General features: G+C 40.8%; 2 pseudogenes; both read left to right on the top strand.

Moving 5' to 3' along the window:
- Positions 1-7,205: 7,205 nt before the first annotated feature.
- LOC110321345 lies at positions 7,206-19,427 on the top strand (annotated as a pseudogene).
- On the top strand, positions 8,074-8,154 carry LOC115064205 (annotated as a pseudogene).
- Positions 19,428-20,046: the final 619 nt, after the last annotated feature.

The raw sequence follows: 20,046 nt of genomic DNA, 5'->3' as shown, positions 1-20,046 counted from the left end.
TCTCTCAGGCAGCACGGAACAGAGCAGTAGTTCTTAACCTGAATGGAAGTGGCATAGAGGTATTGCTCCAAGAGAACAATTGACAAAGTATGCAAGTATTTTCAGTTGTCATAGCTGAGAGTTAGGGGAGACTGCAATACTGGAGGTTGCTTAGTAAATATCTTCCAATGGGTGGCATAGACTCCTAGAAGAAAGATTATCAGACCCAGAATCTCAGTAGTACAGGAGTACCATGGAGAAGAGCAAGCTGTGGCCCTCCTATGGCTAGTACCAGTAAAGCATGTATCGTGAATCTTACCCAAGTCACAGGTGCATGGCACAGTATGAATGGAACCCAAAATGCTTATCTTCAGCATACATAACAGGCTCTTGAGATTTGCCATGATATTAAAATTGAAAATGCTACTTAGAACTTACAGAGAGAATTTTCCACCTTGCTAATAAGTAACATGGAGTTTGCTAAAGATGTGCATGGGGAAACTCCAAGATTTCGGCATCAAATGAAGTGCATTTGAACGTTGGGTTTTCTGTGTCCTCATATTTGTATAGATACCAGTGTCTTGTGTAATAATTGGATGGGGATTCAGATGAGAACCTGCCCTGTATTCACTGGGCACTAAAAACATCAGCCATGTTTCCTTCAATACCAACCACACTTTTCCTAGACTTTAAGCTAAAACTCTATGCAGAAGTGGGAAATAGAGTTGTTACAGAAAAATGTTCCATTTGGTGGTTGTATATGGGATGGATCCCCAGGTGGGGCAATCTCCAGATGGCCTTTCCTTCAGTCTCTGCTCCACACTTTGTCTCTGTATCTCCTCCCATGGGTATTTTGTTCCCCCTTCTAAGAAGGATCAAAGTATCCACACTTTGGTCTTCCTTCTTTTTGTGCTTCATGTGGTCTGTGAATTGTATCTTGGGTATTTCGAGCTTCTGGGCTAATATCCACTTATCAGTGAGTGCATACCATGTGTGTTCTTTTGTGACTGGGCTACTTCACTCAGGATGATATTTTCTAGTTCCATCTATTTGCCTAAGAATTTCATGAATTCGTTGTTTTCAATAGCTGAGTAGTACTCCATTGTGTAAATGTACCACATTTTCTGTATCCATTCCTCTGTTGAAGAACAGAGTCTTTTCCAGCTTCTGGCTATTATAAATAAGGCTGCTATGAACATAGTGGAGCATGTGTCCTTATTACATGTTGAAGCATCTTCTAGGCATATGTCCAGGAGTGTTATAGGTGTTTCTTCTGGTAGTACTATGTCCACTTTTCTGAGAAACCCCAAACTGATTTCCAGAGTGGTTGTACCACCTTGTAATTCCACCAACAATGGAAGAGTATTTCTCTTTCTCCACATCCTCGACAGCATCTGCTGTCACCTGAGTTTTTGATCTTAGCCATTCTGACTGGTATGAGGTGGAATCTCAGGTTGTTTTGATTTGCATTTCCTGATGACTAAGAATGTTGAACATGTCTTTAGGTGTTTCTCAGCCATTTGGTATTCCTCAGGTGAGAATTCTTTGTTTAGATCTGTATCCATTTTTAATAGGATTATTCAGTTCTCTGGAGTCTTAACTTCTTGAGTTCTTTGTATATATTGAATATTAGGCCTCTATAGGATTTAGGATTGGTAAAGGTCTTTTCCCAGTCTGTAGGTTGCTGTTTTGTCCTATTGACAGTGTCCTCTGCCTTACAGAAGCTTTGCAATTTTATGAGGTCTCATTTGTGAATTCTTGATCTTAGAGCATAAGCTATTGGTGTTCTGTTCAGGAAATTTTTCCCTGTGCCCATATGCTCGAGGCTCTTCCCCACTTTATCTTCTATTAGTTTCAGTTCTTTTATTGTTGAGAATAGTTTTAGCTAGCCTAGGTTTTTTTGTTATTCCAGAAGAATTTGCAACTTGTTCTTTCTAACTCTGTGAAGAATTGAGTTGGAATTTTGATGGGAATTGCATTGAATCTGTAGATTGCTTTCAGCAAGATGGCCATGCCAGGGCCAGGAAGCAGGAGTGGGTGGGTTGGTGAGCAGAGGGAGGGGGGAGCGGATAGGGGGTTTTCAGAGGGGAAACCAGGGAAAGGGATAACATTTGAAATGTAAATAAAGAAAATGTCTAATAAAAAATCAATCTAAAAAAAATTCTAGCAAACTGATTAAAAATAACAAAACAAAACAAAACAACAACAACAACAACAAAAAATGTTCCCCTTCTGTGGGGGACAGGATGAATTAGGTTTTGGCAGCAGAATCCAGAGCCATTTGCCTGCCACTGAAGTAGTGTAGAAGTCTACCTGCCAGTCAGGGTCTGCTGGCCTAGCTGGATGTTTTGCAGGCAGCCATATTTCCTTACCCATGGATGCATGTATCATTAGGAAGAGGTCCACTTGAGGCTCAAAACAAGGAGCTGAACCTAGACCTTGGTGGAAGGAACAAGGAGGGCTCTGGGTAAGAACAGATATCCTGTGTAAATGTCAGCAATTGTTTCTGCTAGCTTCTGGTTTTGCTTCCCTCGGCTCTGTGGGGGTATAAAAAGGTTGTACTCATTAAACTCAGTATACTGAGGCTGCAGTATACACTGACAGTCCTCCCAAAATGATCTCTGCTTTTTAAATCCTTACTTCCTTCCACAGGTTCTGTTGGACTTGTGCCAGCAGGCTCTGGTATGGTGTCACCCTAACAGGGATCTGAGAATTAGGGATCAAGTGAAGGACACCTCGGAAAAGTGAGCTCAGAAAAGGTAAGGGTGGAGTGAGTAACTCTCTGGAGAAAAAGACAAAATCAGAAATGGAAACAGTCACATGCTTTTTCATACAAATGTTTAAAAATATGCTTCATGCTCACAGGGCTAGAGTAAGGCAATAGCAATTACAGAATTTTTTTTAGATTTTTGTAGAGAAGTGTTGTCCTTGGTTACCTGAGGAAGGCACAGTAAATTTAGTTACCTGGAAGAAGGTCGGGGAAAGACTTCAAGACTACTATGATGTGCATGGACCAGGTAAAGTACCTGTAGATACTTCTAGACTTTCGACTTTTGTTAGCAATGGATTAGATCATGAGGAGGAGAAGCAGGTTTTGGAGAAGCAGCCCCCATCTGGGAATGCTTTGACCTCGGAGGGAAAAAAGTGAAGCTAAGCCATCTACTCCTACAATCAAGCATATACTGATCCCGTTTTTGAGCTGTCACCTTATAAGAAAGAAGAAGGGACCCTAGATGTGGGATATGCCTAGCAGCTGAAAGAGGAAGCCACCAAATATCATAGGGAGGCGAATTCTTCACCATATAGCATCTTGGTGGAACCTGAAATTCCTTCCAAGGATAGGTTAGTTACAGAGGAAGTGCAGCCAGTGTACTTCATTGTCTGTGCAATGCAGCAGCCTGTAGGCTCAGAAAGCTCAAGAGGAGGTCTTGGGACCTTCAGAGTGGATTTCTAAGACTGAGAGCTAGTAAAATCTAAATCCTCATAGCTGAGCTGGATCACCTTCCAGGAGTAGAGCCACCAGTCATAGTAGTAGTGCAGAAACCATCTGGGAGACAGCCGTTGATTGGACCAAAGAGGCTTTTATCCCCCTTACAGGTGAACTTGAAAGAGGCTACCAAGAGAGGACATGATGTTCAGGGATTTCGTTTTCCATTTCTAGTTACGGAGCAGATTGATCCTCAAGGTAATATAGTCAGAGATTATCAGCCTCTCCCGTTTAAACAGTTAAAGGAATTAAAGAAACTGTTTGATCCACAGTATGGATCGACAGCCCCATTTACTCAGACTATGCTTAAATCATTGGCCACAGAGACCCATCCCTCCGGGAGACTGGAAGCAATTGGCAAGGGCATGCTTGTCAGCAGGAGATTTTTTTATTATGGAAATCAGAATTTGCTGAGAAACTTCAAAATACTGTGGAGATCAATCAAGCACAGCAGATATCTATTATGTTTGAGATGCTAGCAGGAAAGGGACAATAAATATCCTGAGACTGCTCAACAGTTAAATTTTAATCCAGCTGTTTATGCCTAGGTTAATACTGCAACTAGAAAAGCCTGGTATAAACCCAACTTCTACAGGGAGGCAGACTGAGGATTTATCTAAAATTAGGCAGGGTCCAGATGAGTTGTTCCAAGATTTGTGGCCAGGTTGTTGCAGACAGCAAGCAGACTTATGGGGGAATCTGAGGCAGGTTTATTACTGGTGAAGCAGCTTGCCTATGAGAATATTAATACTGTATGTCAGTATTTATAGCCTTTTAGGGAAAAGGGAAATTTGCCAGATTATATCAGATTATATTCTGACACAGGCCCTTCATACATGTAAGGTGTTGCTATGGCAGCTGCTCTGCAAGGAAAGATAGTAAAGGAGCTATTGTTTCAACACAGAAAATCAAATAAAAATAGAGTAGTTGTTCCTGCTGGAAGTTGTTATGGGTGTGGGCAAATAGGACATCAAGTCAAATAGTGTCACAATAAAAACAGAACTAGGCCTCAGTGTTTTTCCCAGGATGGCCAAGAGCCAGATTTATGTCCTAGATGTAAGAGAGAAAAAACACTGGGCTAATGAATGCAAGTCCAAGAGAGATGTTAGGGGAAATCCTCTCCCTCAGAGTAACTGGAAGAGAGGACAGCACCAGGCTCGAAGCAAAAATATTATGGTGCACTACTTCTTTTCTCAGTAAAGAAATCTATTCAGGACCTCTTCTGAGCAACCCCAGGCAGTCCCTCTACCAACATAGTATTAACACCTGAAATGGGTGTACAAACCCTACCTACAGGAGTGCGTGGTCCTTGGAAGAAGAAGTGTTACCATGGAGGGTAGTAGGTTGGAGCCAGGTGCTATTGATAATGATTATACTGGAGAAATCAAAATTATAACACATTACACTATTGGGATTTCAGTTAAATAGTCAGGGCAACATTTGGCATGTTATTATTACTCCTTAAGTTCAAATTAAGAATACTCCAAAAGAGGATACAAGAGGAAATGTAGGTTTTGGATCCTCAGATGCTTATTGGGTACAAGCAAGAGGGGCTCAGAGCCTACAGATCATGCTAAGAATTAATTGAAGAGAGTTTCAGGGACTACTGAACACACGGGCTTATGTTTCAGTGGCCATGGCAGATCAATGGTTTCAGGCTTAGCTAAAACAACCAACAGTTACACTACTACAAAGAATTGGTCAATGTTAATGTCTGGCACAGAGTACTGATATTTTATTCTGGAAGGATGAGGAGGACCATGAAGGTATCTTCCAACCATACATTATACAAGGCCTACCAGTTAATCTATGGATACAGGATGTGATGAGCAAAATGGGGATTAATTTAATAGTCCTAACAAAGAAGTAACAAGACAGATGTTGAATCAAGAAATTTTGCCAAACCAAGGCTTGGGAATTAAGAGACAGGGAGTCCAGGAACTGGTAATACCTACTGAAAGACCTTATAGGGCTGGGTTAGGGTGTTTTTGATAGAGGCTACTGGCCAAGCTGTGCTCCATGCTTGGAAGAGGAATATGGGTGGATTTACTGGCCTCTTACATAGGAAAAATAATAATAAGTAAAAGCCACAGAGCAGTTAGCACAGGAACAGCTTGATAACAGACACATAGAATTCTAGTTCCCCTTAGAATTCTCCCATTTGTGTGATTTAAAAAGAAATCAGGAAAATGAAGACAGTTGCAAGATCTCCAGAGAGTTAATGAAATTATGGAATTAATGGGAACACTACAGCCAGGGATGCTAAGCTCCTGCAATTAAATGCTGCAAAGGCTACCTCTAAATGGTTAGAGCAATTACGAAAAAGCATGCCTTCCTGGTCTTTGTTTACTCATTTGGCCTTTTCAGTACTTGCCTTGGATGCTCTAATGGTTTTAGAATTATACCTGTTATCACTTGTGGTTAAGTGTGCCCTCCACTCCTTTTTGAACACCCACACAGATCTCCATCACATGCAGCTCAAGACTGTAACCTAATGGGTTACATCCCCTATTGCAGAGGCTTATAGTCAAAAACAAGGAAGGATTCTGTCACAGGGCACAAATGTTAGGATTCATATACTGATGACGAGTAAGGTCTACATGTCTTGGGGGAACACCTAAGACAGATACAGTCTTTCTGCACCAATAGCTAAGGCAGCTTTGTCTTGTATAGAATAAAAAAGGGTGAAAATGTCAGGAGCCATTTGCGTGCTACTGAAACGGAGTGGAAGTCTGCATGCTAGGCAAGGTCAAGGCAAGTCAGGGTCTGATGGCCTAGCAGGACTTTTTGCAGGCAACCAGATTATTTGGCTGGCTGATTCATGGAACATTAGGAGGAAGTACACTTGAGGCTCAAAACAAGGAGTTGAATGTTCTATTGACCTTGCAAGAAGGAACAATCTGGATAAGAATGGATATCCTGTATAAATGTTACCAACTGTTTCTGCTAGCTTGTGGTTTTGCTTGCCACATCACTGTGGGGTATAAAAGGTGTACTCATAATACTTGGGGGGCTGCAGTATTTATTGACAGTCCTCCCAAAACTATCTCTTGTCTCTGGGTCTTCTTTAATCCCCACAACCCCCACTCTCCCACCCACCCCCCACTCATCCCCCAGGTACTGTTTGACTTCTGTCAACAGGCTCTGGCACTCTAGGTGACTTGAAGCTAAGTTAGAACCTTTTGAACAAAGCAACACAGGAGCCAGAAAACTTCAAGGAGGGACTTTATTCTGACCCCTTCCCCTTGTCAGTGGTGTCTCAAGTTTTCAAGGTTTACCAAATGCCCAGGTCATCTGCCATTGTAGGATCTAGGCTGCTCAGTTTATGCTCTCAAAGACAGAGCCATGGCCTGGCGTGGTGGTGCACGCCTTTAATCCCAGCACTCGGGAGGCAGAGGCAGGCGGATTTCTGAGTTCGAGGCCAGCCTGGTCTACAAAGTGAGTTCCAGGACAGCTAGGGCTATACAGAGAAACCCTGTCTCAAAAAAAAAAAAAAAAAAAGAGGGCCACTAGGATTGTGGGAGTGGTTTGGTACAATTTCAGGATGGTGGTCCTTCGATAGTGAAAATATGGATCAAGAAGTTCTGACTACAATTTTTAACAGTCTTGAGAAGGACATATATAGATAGTAATGTATTATTAACCATAATCCACAATCCTAAAGTACATTTAGCTTCTGTTCATTCATTCATTTACTCATTCATTCATTCATACTTAGTGAATATAAGGAGCTACGTCTATGGCAGAGAAGCCTTTATTTCATTATGATGAGGCCTGGGGTAGAATGGAGTCTGTGCTCTTGGCTACAGCTGGAGTATAGGTAAGGTTTGAGATGGTTCATCTTCAGATGAACCTAAACCTGATCATGTCAAATGCCTTCCTCACATCAACCAGGAGGTTTCCCCATTGAGTGTCTTCTAAACAATTGTACTCTGTTTGGGCTTCTTAAGGCTTCTTATTGTGGTTGTTTGAATATGCTTGGCCCAGGAAGTGGCACTATTAGGGAGGGTGGCCTTGTTGGAATGGGTGTGGCCTTGTTAGAGTAGGTGTGGCCTCATTGGAGGAAGTATGTCACTGTGTGGGTGGGCAGTGAGAGCCTCCTCCTAATCACATGGGAGCCAGTCTTCTCCTATTTGCCTTTGGAACAAGATGTAGAGCTCTCAGCTCCTCTCCTATCATGCTTGCTTGGATGCTACTGTGCTCCCATCTTGATGATAATGGACTGAACTTCTGAACCTGTAAGCCAGCCCCAATTAAATGTTGTCCTTTATGAGAGTTGCGTTGGACATGGTGTCTGTTCATAGCAGTAAAGCCCTAAGACATTTATGATCCCAGGAATTTATGCAGGAGGATTTCAAATCTGGGGTAGGCTGTCATACACAGTGTGACCCTTCATGCATTAAATTAATATGATCAATTTTAAAGAGTAGATATGTCATAATAAATATTTGAAATTATCTTCTTCATACAACACAGACAATAATGCAGCTTCAAGACATTAGTCACAATATGTGTACCACATTTGGATTATGAAAAATAAATAACTCCAATTATATAGAAGTTCACTGAGTTGTATAGTCTTTGTGTCTGATTAATTTCTGTGTATGATCGCTTCTCGGCCTTTTGGCTAAGATCAAGTGTAATTTCTGTGTATGGTTTTATTTATATGTTTTCTATAATAAAGTTTAAAATAAAAGTTAAAAGAAATAATTTATGGCATTTATATAAGAAGTAGAAATATAAGTATTGAATATTTGATAACGCTATTGATTTTTTTTGTTTGTTTTAGATGTGATAAATTATGTCGGAGGTTTCTCCTCTAAAAACGTTCTTATCATGTGAAGAACATGTTGAGGTATTTAGAGACAAAATACATGACATTTGATAATTAGACAGACTCAGGAGATTTTGCCCTTGGATACAAGCTGGGAAAATGTAGTTAAGGGGTGAGGCAGTGTCCTGTGAGGGAGATCGTCCAGGCTCTCTCAGCCTCATGACGCTGTTTACCCATCCCCGAGGATTGCACTTCACCCTTGCTCCTGGCACACATGGAACTTGAGCTTGACCCTTTTCAGTTTCGAAGAAAGCAGCACACAGATACAAATGAGTATGTTTCCACTTTGGGTTCTCTCTGTGAAGAGTATGTTTTCCCATCATGCAGATGTCCACCTCACTATTCAGCCTCTGGAGGAATGAGTTCTAAACAGAAGGGTGAAGTAGAAGCAATGGACTTCCTCTTGACCACCCTTGAGGGAGACTCAAGAGGGAGCTGAGCCCTCAGACCTTTGCTCAGCTCTTCCTGGTGTTTTGTACTCCAAGAGTGATCATGACAGGCCCATGCATCCCATCATCCCCACTGTAGCCATCAAACTCACCAACCCCATGCAGCCTTGGTGACCCTCTCCCAAGAACTGCCCATCCCCATGTGGTTTCTGAATGGATGCTTAGCTAAGTGGTAGCATTCAACACCTTACTGTCTGTATGGTTTAATGCAATGTGGTAATGTATATCTACAACCAAGCGTTTCACCAAACATGCCAGAAATGAAAATATTCCTGTACTTAGAACTCTAATGACTCACCACAGCTAGTAATTACTTATTGTCCAATTTTATGTGGGCCAAGCCCTGTACTCTATATTTTGAAAACTCCATATTTTATCTAAGGAAGTGCTCATCTGGGTATAGTCATGTGTGCTTACAGCCCCAGTTACTCAGTAGATTGTAGTTGAAGGAGAATTATTTGAGCCTAGCTTGTGCAACATTATGTCTCACATTAAAAAAAATCAATAGATGAATAAAAACTGTTCTCCATATTACAAATGGGGAGACAGATGCCATGCTGTGAGATCTTAAATGACTGTGCTCAAGTCACAGACACACATTTATGAGCTAGAGATCATAAGTCATATGAACATCAAAATACAGAAATACTTTCTTTTCTAATGACTTTATTTTTAATAGATCCTATCAATTATAATATGATTGTAACTGATTTGAGGTTTTAAACTTTTATTATGTGCATGGATGTTTTGCTTGCATGTATGTCTGAACCACAAGCATGCCTGGTGCCCATGAAGGTCAGAAGAGGGCATCAGATCCCCTGGAACTAGTGTTAAAGACAGTTGTGAGTGATTATGTTGGTGCTATAAATTGGACCAGGGACATCTGGGAGTACAGCCAATCTTCTAAACCACTGAGATGTTTCTCTAGCTCCTGAATAGAAGGTTTTTACACCACTGTTGCTGTGTATCCTAGACTGGCCATGAACTTGTCATCCTCCTGACTCAATTCCAGAATGCTGCCATTGTATAGGCAAGTGCCACTATGTCTGGCTAATATGATTGTTTCCTTTGTAACAGATACTGGCAACTGTTTGGAGCATCAGATAAGTTTCTGACAGCCCTGCCTTGAGCTGTCTATCTTACCAAAGTGATTTCCCTCAAGATAAGCTTTAATCTCTAGAGGCAGATAAAGAGCAGAGTGGATAGTCACCAGTATTCAGCTGCTTTAAAGAAACAAGAGTGTGATGAAATAGCAAGGAATCCATTAGAATTATGAAACATTATCATCATCATCATCATCATCATCATCATCATCATCTCCTCTCTCTCTCTCTCTCTCTCTCTCTCTCTCTCTCTCTCTCTCTCTCACACACACACACACACACACACACACACACACACCACACTCACTTATACCTCTGAACAGTTCTAAGTGGTTTGAATTGTTTAGTGAATTATTTCTCGCAACAAAGCAAAACATAGGTCAATATAACTGTACACATAGATTTGAATATTGAAACTGAGAGTTAACAAGGATTTAAAGGTCAGATAAATACACAAAAATTAAAGTGTTTCAGTGAACTTTCCCAATTTTCAGAATCCTAACTTTTTGCTTAATACTTTTTACAATTTTATTTTTTGTATGTGTTTTCATGTGTATGCATACATAGATGCACAGGCCAGAGGATAACTTACAGGAATTTGTTGTACTCTGCTACCTTATGTGCTAAAAGGATCAAACTCATATTTTTTTCTGAAATGCCAGCAAATGCCTTTATCAACTAAGCCATCTTGTTGACCTCAGTTAAATATTTTGTGGAAACATGCCACAAACCACACAACATCATAAAGGCATCCTTTTTGTTATTATTTTACTGTGAGAACTAAGAACCTTTCCTTAGATGAAGAATTTTACCATAAATTTCCATATATTTCAGGAGAGGAAATTCCAGCTAAGAAGAGTTGATACTATGCTATATGACATCCAGGACTCAGGTCATCTGCAGCAGTGATGTAATTATAACCCAGGCAGAAGCCACATAGAAAAAGTATGAGACTGTCCTGGTTTGCTTTGTGTTTCTATGATAAAACACTGAATAGGGGCTGCAGAGATGATCAAATTGTTAAGAGCTGCTCTTCCAGAGGACCCATGTCTGATTTCTAACATCCACATGGTAGTTTACAGCTATTTGTATCTTCAGTTCTAGAGAATCTAATACTGGCTTATGGCCTGTGAAAGCACCAGGCATGCAAGAATACCCAGGCACACATTCTGGTAAAACACCAATATACCTTATTATATATATATATATATATATATATATATATATATATATATATATATATATGTGTGTGTATACATATATATATATTAACTATATATATATGTTTAACTATGAACCTTTCTTTCAACTGAGAATTCAACCATGAATTTCCATATATCCCAGAAGAGAAAATTCTAACTAAGAAGAGTTGAACCATGCTATATGTCATCTACATCATTTGAAATATATATTTAAAATAAAATACTGCCCCAAACTTGTTTTGGAAGTAAAGGGTTTCTTTAGCTTATATGTCACAGCCAACAATTGAAGGGAGCTGAGACAGGAACTCAGGTAGAGACCATGGAGCAATGCTGCTTACTGGCTTGCTTTTCTGGCTTGCTTAGCTCGCTTCTTTTTGTAGTCTAGGCCCAGCTGCCTAAGGATAGCACTACCCATGGTGGGCTGGGCCCTCCTACCTCAATCAATAATGAAGAAAGTGCCAAAGAACCATGTCCAAGGGTAGTCTGATCAAGGAGATCTCCTAGTTGAGGTAACTATGGACTGTACCAAGTTGACAACTAAAGCTAGCTAGAACAGAGACTTTTGGTCCTTGTAGTACCTTGTACTGCAGACCCAACAATCTCTCTTGGAGATGCCGACTCTCCTGAGATCCTGACTCTCCTGAGATCCTAGAGCTTCACAGTCAGAAGAACATTGCAGGGTGTTCTTTGTGAATTCCCTCCTTAACTGTGCAGTTGCCATAGTTTTTGGTGGGAAGAGGGTGGGAATGAGATTACCTTTAGGATGAGCAGCTGCATGCGGTGAGTTGCACTCTCTTCTTGACAGGTCAGATATAAATTTCCAAGCAGCTGTAAGCATGTTGTTGCATATAATATCAAACTTCAAAGTATTACCTCACTCACACCATGTGTCAAAGAGAATATATTCAAATTAAGAAATCTACAATACTAAAGAAAAAAAATAATTCCTTTGCTGTTTCTTCTTTCTAGTATGAAGAGAAGTTTATACACACCAATGAAGACGTGGAGAAGTTAAGACGCGGTGAGCCCAATTATCTGAAGACCCCTGATAGGAGTGTTTTCTAGAAGAGTTAAACCCTGGGTCGTATGTGTGTGTGTGCGTGTGCATGTGTGTGTGTGTGTGTGTGTGTGTGTGTGTGCGTGTGTGTGTTGTGGTTCATGAGGATGCTAGAGATGAATAGAGAAGTTAAAATATAAAGGAGAAGGGTTCTTTGAGCAAATTCGAGACTCACTCAATGTCGCAAGGGCCAGGCTGCTGAGTATTTGCTAATAAAACATCCCAGTGTCTCCCCAGTTTTCCCGTACTGTCTACAGTTTTCGCGAGCTATAAACAGCTCAGGATCCAATGCCACTCACCCACTGCATGAGGAGAAAGAAGAGAAGCAAACCCAGCACTCCTGCGCAGTTCTTCAGTCTCATGACTTGGCCAGGGGATTCCTGGCAACACTTAAGGATCTAGTGTGTGGTAGGGCTAAAGTATTGAAAGTTCATACTAGAGTGTGCAGAAGTAAAGAAACAGGAATGGATACCAGCTCCGAGGCCAGGGACCTCAAGCCTTCCTGGGACCCACTGTCTGGTATTCTAATTAGAAGAGATAGAAATTCTTCTCTGGACCAATCTTGATGTCAGCTGGCCATCTTGTTCTTTTCTCTCCCAATTTACTAAATATGGCTATGAACAGAAGACAAATGAAGAAATTCCCTTACATGTATCTGGATGGGGAATAAAGACGGAAATGAAGCTAAGATAGCAAGCTAATGAATTAGGCCTAGGGAATGGGGAGAAGTATGGGAAGTTTAAAACAAAGCAACTGTATGTAATTACAAATGTTAAGTTACCAGGCAATAATCTTATTTCCTCTTACTAGGCAATAATCTTATTTCCTCTTGATTTTTAGTCAGCTGAGCACTTTTTTTTTTTTTTTTGGTTTTTCGAGACAGGGTTTCTCTGTATAGCTCTGGCTGTCCTGGAACTCACTTTGTAGACCAGGCTGGCCTCGAACTCGAACTCAGAAATCCGCCTGCCTCTGCCTCCCGGGTGCTGGGATTAAAGGTGTGTGCCACCGCGCCCAGAGAGCACTTTTCATCCTGTACATATGACCTATAATTTTTTTTCTTTTTTTTGAAAGATGGAGTTCTGATGTTCCAGCAAGTGCCAATGGTGGAGGTTGATGGGATGAAGCAGGTGTAGACCAGAGCCATTATGAACTATTTTTCCAGTAAACACAACCTTTAGGAGAGAGCCCTGTACAGTATATTTCTGTTTCTATATCAGTGGTTATCATGGGAAGGATTTAAGTCCTGCAATGAATGATCAGATCTGTGGGAGGAGTCATGACCACCAGGCCTGCCTTGGTATTTATACTGGATTCAAGTATGGCAGAGTCTTATGGAGATGAGCTATGAGTGATTTTGCTGGGGATTCTGGTGACTGTAATGATAGACAATGATATTGATGTTCTCAGAAACAACATAGGGACAGAGGCTTAATAACTCTGTCAGCTTTGAATTTGGGAGAAAAATGGAAGCATTATTCTAGATGTGCAGGCTCTCAGGGCCTGAATGCTCATAACATGAAATGTCTAGAAATGAAGACGTGACCATAGACGAATTTTGTCTGCCATCTTTTACTTTTCAGAAATGATCATGTTCAGGACCTGGAAATTAAGCTGCGAGCTAATTATGTAGATTAGGCCAATGCTCACAGGTTAATAAAACCTAGGTGCCTAAGATTCTAGAGTCACCTGGCTTATGTCATGTAGAACCGAAGCAGCCAGACTGAGTCAGGGCCAGCAGGGTTGGCAGGTTGCCTCCCAGTTGTGGTTGAACTGCTCCATTGAAACTTAGTAAACTCTGGGAGAGGGGATGGCTCATTCAGTAAAGTACTTTCTTTCCAAGAATACAGATTAGAGTTGTCATATCCAGCACCCAGTAAAAGCTGGGTGCAACAGTAACCCCAGTTCTGAGAGGTAGAGATCAAGGGATTCTAGGTGCTTGCAGCCAGTCTAGCAGAAACATTTGAGCTCCAAGTTTATTAAATGGTCTATCTCTTTAACATGGAAGGGAATGTTGGAATATACCTAGCATTGACCTCTGGCATCCACATGCACATATATGGACAGGTATACCCACTATACACCTGCAAACACACATATAACATTCCAAAACATTAAAGTGAGATCTAGTATGATATACTAGCAATTCCCTAAACAGTCAAATTCAATATTAGCAATAACCCATCAGTTCTACAATCTGGTGTCTATCCAAGAGAAACAAAAAATGTTCTCCTCTTTTTGTGTACAGAAATGCTCATAGCAACTCTTGTAATAGTTAAGCTGCTGGAGAAATGAGCAAAATGTCCAACTAGAACCATCTTGCATACTTCTCTGCATAAAAAGCTGAAATAAAACTTAAAAAGCAGTATGGGGGGGGGCTGGTGAAATGGCTCAGCGGGTAAGAGCACCCGACTGCTCTTCCAAAGGTCTGGAGTTCAAATCCCAGCAACCACATGGTGGCTCATAACCATCCGTAACAAGATCTGACGCCATCTTCTGGAGTGTCTGAAGACAGCTACAGTGTACTTACACATAATAAATAAATAAATAAATCTTTAAAAAAGAAAAGAAAAGAAAAGAAAAGAAAAAAGCAGTATCGGTATCACTGGAAGAATTGAGGCAGCACACCTGAGCACTGAAGTGCCTGCTAAACGTTTAAAAACCAATGCTGTCTATCCAACCAACCCTTAAGATAACCAGCAGAAAGTGTTTATGGAAGCCACTCTTAACATAAAAGTGGAAAAGTAGCCACACCATCAAATGTACATGGGGATACTGGGAGCATGAAGAAACAAGATAAAACATGCCACCAGAAACCCCCAACAACTCTAACCAGACCCCAATAATAGGGTGCCATCAGACTAAGAATTTCAAAGAATAATTTTAATGAAACTTATCAAAAAAATTGCAATCCACCAGGCATGGTGGCACAAGCCTTTATTTCCAGCACTTGGGAGGCAGAGGCAGGCAGACCACTGAGTTCAAGGCCAGCCTGGTCTACAAAGCGAGTTCCAGGACAGCCAAGGGTATGAAAATAAACCCTGCCTCAAAACAACAACAACAACAAATCAACAACAAAGAAAGAAAAGAAAAGAAAAGAAAAGAAGAAAGAAAGAAAGAAAATGCAAGCCTCAAATTTAAAAAGAATTCATGATTTAGATGAGAAATGTAAAAAGAAAAAGAGAGTTGTAAGCACAACTAGTTAGAAATCTTGACACTAAGGAACTCTGGTAACTGTAAACTATAGTTGATAGCCCAGACAGAATTATGGAGGCTTAGGAAAGGACCTCAGTGGTTCACAACAGGGGTTTTAGAATTTTATGTGTTTTTATGTGGATGGGTGTTTTCCCTGCATGTAGGTCTGTATCCAAAGAGGCTAAAAATGGATATCAGAATCCTTGGGACAGAAGCTGTAGATAGTTATGAACTGCCAGGTGGGTACTGGGAACTGAACCCAGGTCCTCTGGAAGACCAGAGTGTGCTGTTAACTGCTGAACTGTCTCTCCAGTCCTCAGTCAGAATTTGTAAGAAAACAAAAGGTATGCACTAAATGCACACATATGGGATACAATTAAGTGAGTAAACCTTCACATTATCAGTGTTCTGGGATGAGACAGGAGGAGACAGGAGAAGTCTGTAAGTGCAGTAATTGTTGGTGCCTTTCCATATCTTAACAAAGATGAAATAAAATTCCCATTCTGTGAAACTCAAAAGATCCAGATAAATTCAATAAAACATATCCTCTCTGAGGCATATGACAGCATTACATCATATGACAGTATTACATCATATGACTGACAGTGTTACATCATATGACTGACAGTATTACAGCATATTACAGTATTCTATAATATTATTGGTCTTATATCATATGACAATATTACATCATATCACATTAGTACACATACTACAATGTGTCAGAAGTGAAAGACCATAGAAGCAAGCAAAGTCATGTCAAGTCACCTGTAGCAGATGTCTCTAGACTAACTGAATGAAACACAACTATGGGAGTTCATCACTAGTGGGCCAGTCCCACTGTGCATACTTAAGAGATCTTAAAGTGGAAGCCAAAGGATGGTATTATTACCTTCCATCACAAAGCAGGGATGAGTGTACAGGGCCACAAAGTGGACCAGAGCCACAAAGGAGGAAGGGAAGCGAATCAATCCTAGCCTACTTAGAAAACCATCAAATCATGGGCAAACAAAAATGGAAGGAGATAAAAACACGCAGAACAACTGGAAAAAGATGAGCATAGCTATAGGGACATGTCTGTTTCTCAGCCACAACCTTGAAGGTGAATGGATTAAATTTCCCAATTAAAAGATAGACTGCCACCCCCCAAAATATCGGGTAGTGATGGCACATGCCTTTAATCCCAGCACTTGGGAGGCAGAACTAGGCAGATTTCTGAGTTCGAGTCCAGCCTGGTCTACAGGGTGAGTTCCAGGACAACCAGGGCTACACCGAGAAACCCTGTCTCAAAAAATAAAGCAAAACAAAACAAAAAAGACTGTGTAAATCAACCCCCTCTCCCCAAAGTACAAAGTTGGAGGTATCTGACCTCAAAATGTACCACACAGCAATGGCACCCAAACTAGTGTAGGACTGGTACAAAACCAAACATACAATGCAATGGAATGGAATTGAGAGCCCACAAGCAAATGCATACATATCTATCAACTGCTTTCCAACAGACACAGGAGAGCCTACACTGGAGTCATGGGATACCCCCACATGTAGAACTGAAACTAGTCCTGTATATGTTACTCTTTACAGAAAATAAAATGAATAAAAGACATTTGCAAATCTTGAATCTATAAAAGCACTGAGAGAATTTGTGACATTAAGAAGAATGTGTTTATGCTGTGCAGTAGGACAGAGAAGCGTCTAAGTTGTGCCAGGAATTTGTGAACGTTCAACAGCTTTTATTCCTGATACCCACGCCCTGTTTGTTAATAGCACAAGTCAAAGTAGAAGTGGTAACCCTATTAGCTGTATCAGTGGTACGCACAGTAATTCCACTAAGTTCTGTCCTGACAATGACTCTGGACAGGTCAACAAAATACTCCTATCTGTATTTGACCACATGGACAACAAAAGTTTTAGACACAAAAGTTTCCTCCTTATAGATTTCTCAAAGAAATCAGTGTTACTATGTAACTATAGAAATCATAGCATAATGTCTAACACATACCAGGTCCTCACTAGAGGAAGAAGCAGGAGGAGGTAGGGCTGGTATCTACTGATATTCTCAAAGGCTTTCAAACTAAGAACTGTCAGGCAGGCTACATTGAGAGACGTGTTGTTGTCTTTCAGGACTGATATGTATCGGGAAGCGTTTGCAGATTTGAATGAGATGTTTACTCTCTACCCCTTTGACCCACCTGGGGTCAAAGAAGCAAATATTGCACTGATGAAAGAGAAAGCAACAAACCGTTACTTTCCTGCCTTTGAAAAGGTTTGTGGAAGCTCTTTGGACTTTAAGAGTGTTGATATTGGTGTGGGTGTGATGGTATATATCTGTAAGCCCAGGGCTCAGGAGGCTGAGAAAGGAAGACTCAGCATGAGCCACCGAATAGCATGCTTTAAAGAGGGTGGCATACTAGGGCCCTATTGAAAAAGTTTAAAGCAGTGGTTCTCAACCTTCCTAATGCTGTGACTCCTTAACACACTTCCTCATGTTGTGGTGACCAACCACAAAATTATTTTGTTGTACTTGATACCTGTTATTTTGCTACTGTTATGAATCATAATTGTAAATATCTGATATGCAGCCCCCCAAAGAGGTTGCGACCAACAGGTTGAGAACCACTGGTTTAGAGCATGTCTTAGTACTAGAGTGTGGCTTAGCTATTTGCTAAATTCCGTAGACTATGAGAGTTGTGCAACAGGTGTTCATTTTTAACAATTCTGGAGACTGGAAAGGAAATCAAAGTGGTGGCAGATGTAGTTACTGATGAAGGCCTGATTCCTTTTCATGGGTTACCAACTTCTATCAGTGTCCAATGGGTTAAGGAACCCTCCATTTCCTCTCATAAAGACATTGATGCCATTCTTCAGTCCCCTGTTAATTTATTCACCCCCAACCCCAATCTACTACTAAGACAATGTTGAGAGTTAAAGTCTCAACAGAGAGAAGCAGGGGCCCCAGCTCAGTTCTGTGTAAAAGTAACGTTTATTCACCAGATGTAATTTTTATCTCAGAGGATTACTGCTGAATAAGCTAGCCCTTTCTATTCTTTCTGAATTCTAGCTGACTGATTCAAACTAAATTCTCTAGGCTTCTATGGGAATTGCTCTGCTTGTCCTCTGGAAATCTGTTCTAATCTTCTGGCTCTTTCTCACTCTCTGGCTTGTTCTGTTTTCACCTGCGTCCTGTCTCTGTAAAACTGTTCTGGTAAAACTGCCTCCTTCCTCCTCTCTCTGCACTGTTCTCTTAAGTCATCTCTTCTTCCTGTCTGCTCTAGTGGGAGTTGGGTGTATCCTGTCTCTGACTAATTCTGCCAAATCTTTCTCTGATTCATCACTTTGTCTGGCCTTCAATTAGATGTCACTTTCAAACATTGCTGCTTCCTTCTCAAACTAACCTTACATATATTTTGGGGGATTAAAGGTGTGTGCTAAGAGCATGCCTGTATTACAGCCAGATCATACTGTAGTCCAGAGCATGCCTGCATTCTGGCCCGATGGTATAATCCTAGAAGGTCTTTGGATGTGATCCCTTGCCAGAGCAGCCATGTTTCTGGATTAAAATTCCTATACAGCTTTGAATGATTAGGATGTGTTCCCTTGAATTTTCCATGTATTTAAGAGCCATGGACAAGACTACCTTGTTGGTAACAAGCTAAGCAAAGCTGATATTCACCTGGTTGAAATGATCTACAACATGGAAGAGCTGGATGCCAACATTATAGCCAACTTCCCTCTGCTGCAGGTAAGCTGGCTCTTACTTCCCACCAGGAATCTCATATTGGGCTTGGGCTGGTAGTGTTTGATCTCCAGCCTTCTTCAGGTCTGCACAATCATCTCTAGGCCTCCAAAATGAAGTTCTAGGCATTAGTTCTAGGGCTTTAAAATAATTGTGTTCTGTAGCAAAACTTAAGGTGGGTGGTACCCCAAAAGGACCCAGCATCCCTGAGCCCCCATCCTCTTATCCCATTGACATCTCGTTTGCTCTTTAGGATTCTCATTAACCTATGTGTAACTTTGTCCTTGCACAGACTCCATCAGAGCTGGCCTCTTTCCATCTGATCTCCTACCCTCAGCTGTCACTTTTACTGTCAAATGTCAACTTCTCTCTGTATAGCCACACATGAACATGCATGCACACCAGTGCGTGTGTGTGCACACACGCGCACACACACACACACATACACACACACACAAACATCTTAAATTGTCTTTATCTCAGTGTAAAAATTGATTATGACACATGGTAACATAGCTTAAATGTGTGGGTGAAACATGCCTTTGTCTTCCTCAGTTTAGTTTATTTTGCTTAGCACAGTGACCTCCAATTTCACTCATTCCCCCACAATTGTCATAATTCCATCCTTTATAAGAGAATAAAATTCCAGGGTGTGTCTGTATCACTTTGTTGTATTATATTTTGTATTATTTGATTGGTATATGTTGAGCCAACTTTGCATCTCCAGAATGAAACATAGTATATGATCCTAATATGTTCCTAAATGAGATTTTTAATTGACATACTTTATAAACACAACAGAACATTTTTTCCCACTAAGACTTTCCTGGAGGACTGGTAATAAGGACACATGCTCCACTATGTTCATAGCAACCTTATTTATAATAGCCAGAAGCTGGAAAGAACCCAGATGTGCCTCAATAGAGGAATGGATACAGAAAATGTGGTACATTTACACAATGGAGTACTACTCAGCTATTAAAAACAATGAATTTATGAAATTCTTG

This window comes from Mus pahari, chromosome 5, assembly GCF_900095145.1.
Source record: "Mus pahari chromosome 5, PAHARI_EIJ_v1.1, whole genome shotgun sequence".
NCBI classification, from domain to species: domain Eukaryota; kingdom Metazoa; phylum Chordata; class Mammalia; order Rodentia; family Muridae; genus Mus; species Mus pahari.
The sequence above is the reverse complement of the archived record's forward strand: the minus strand, read 5'-3'. Positions and strand labels throughout refer to the sequence as shown.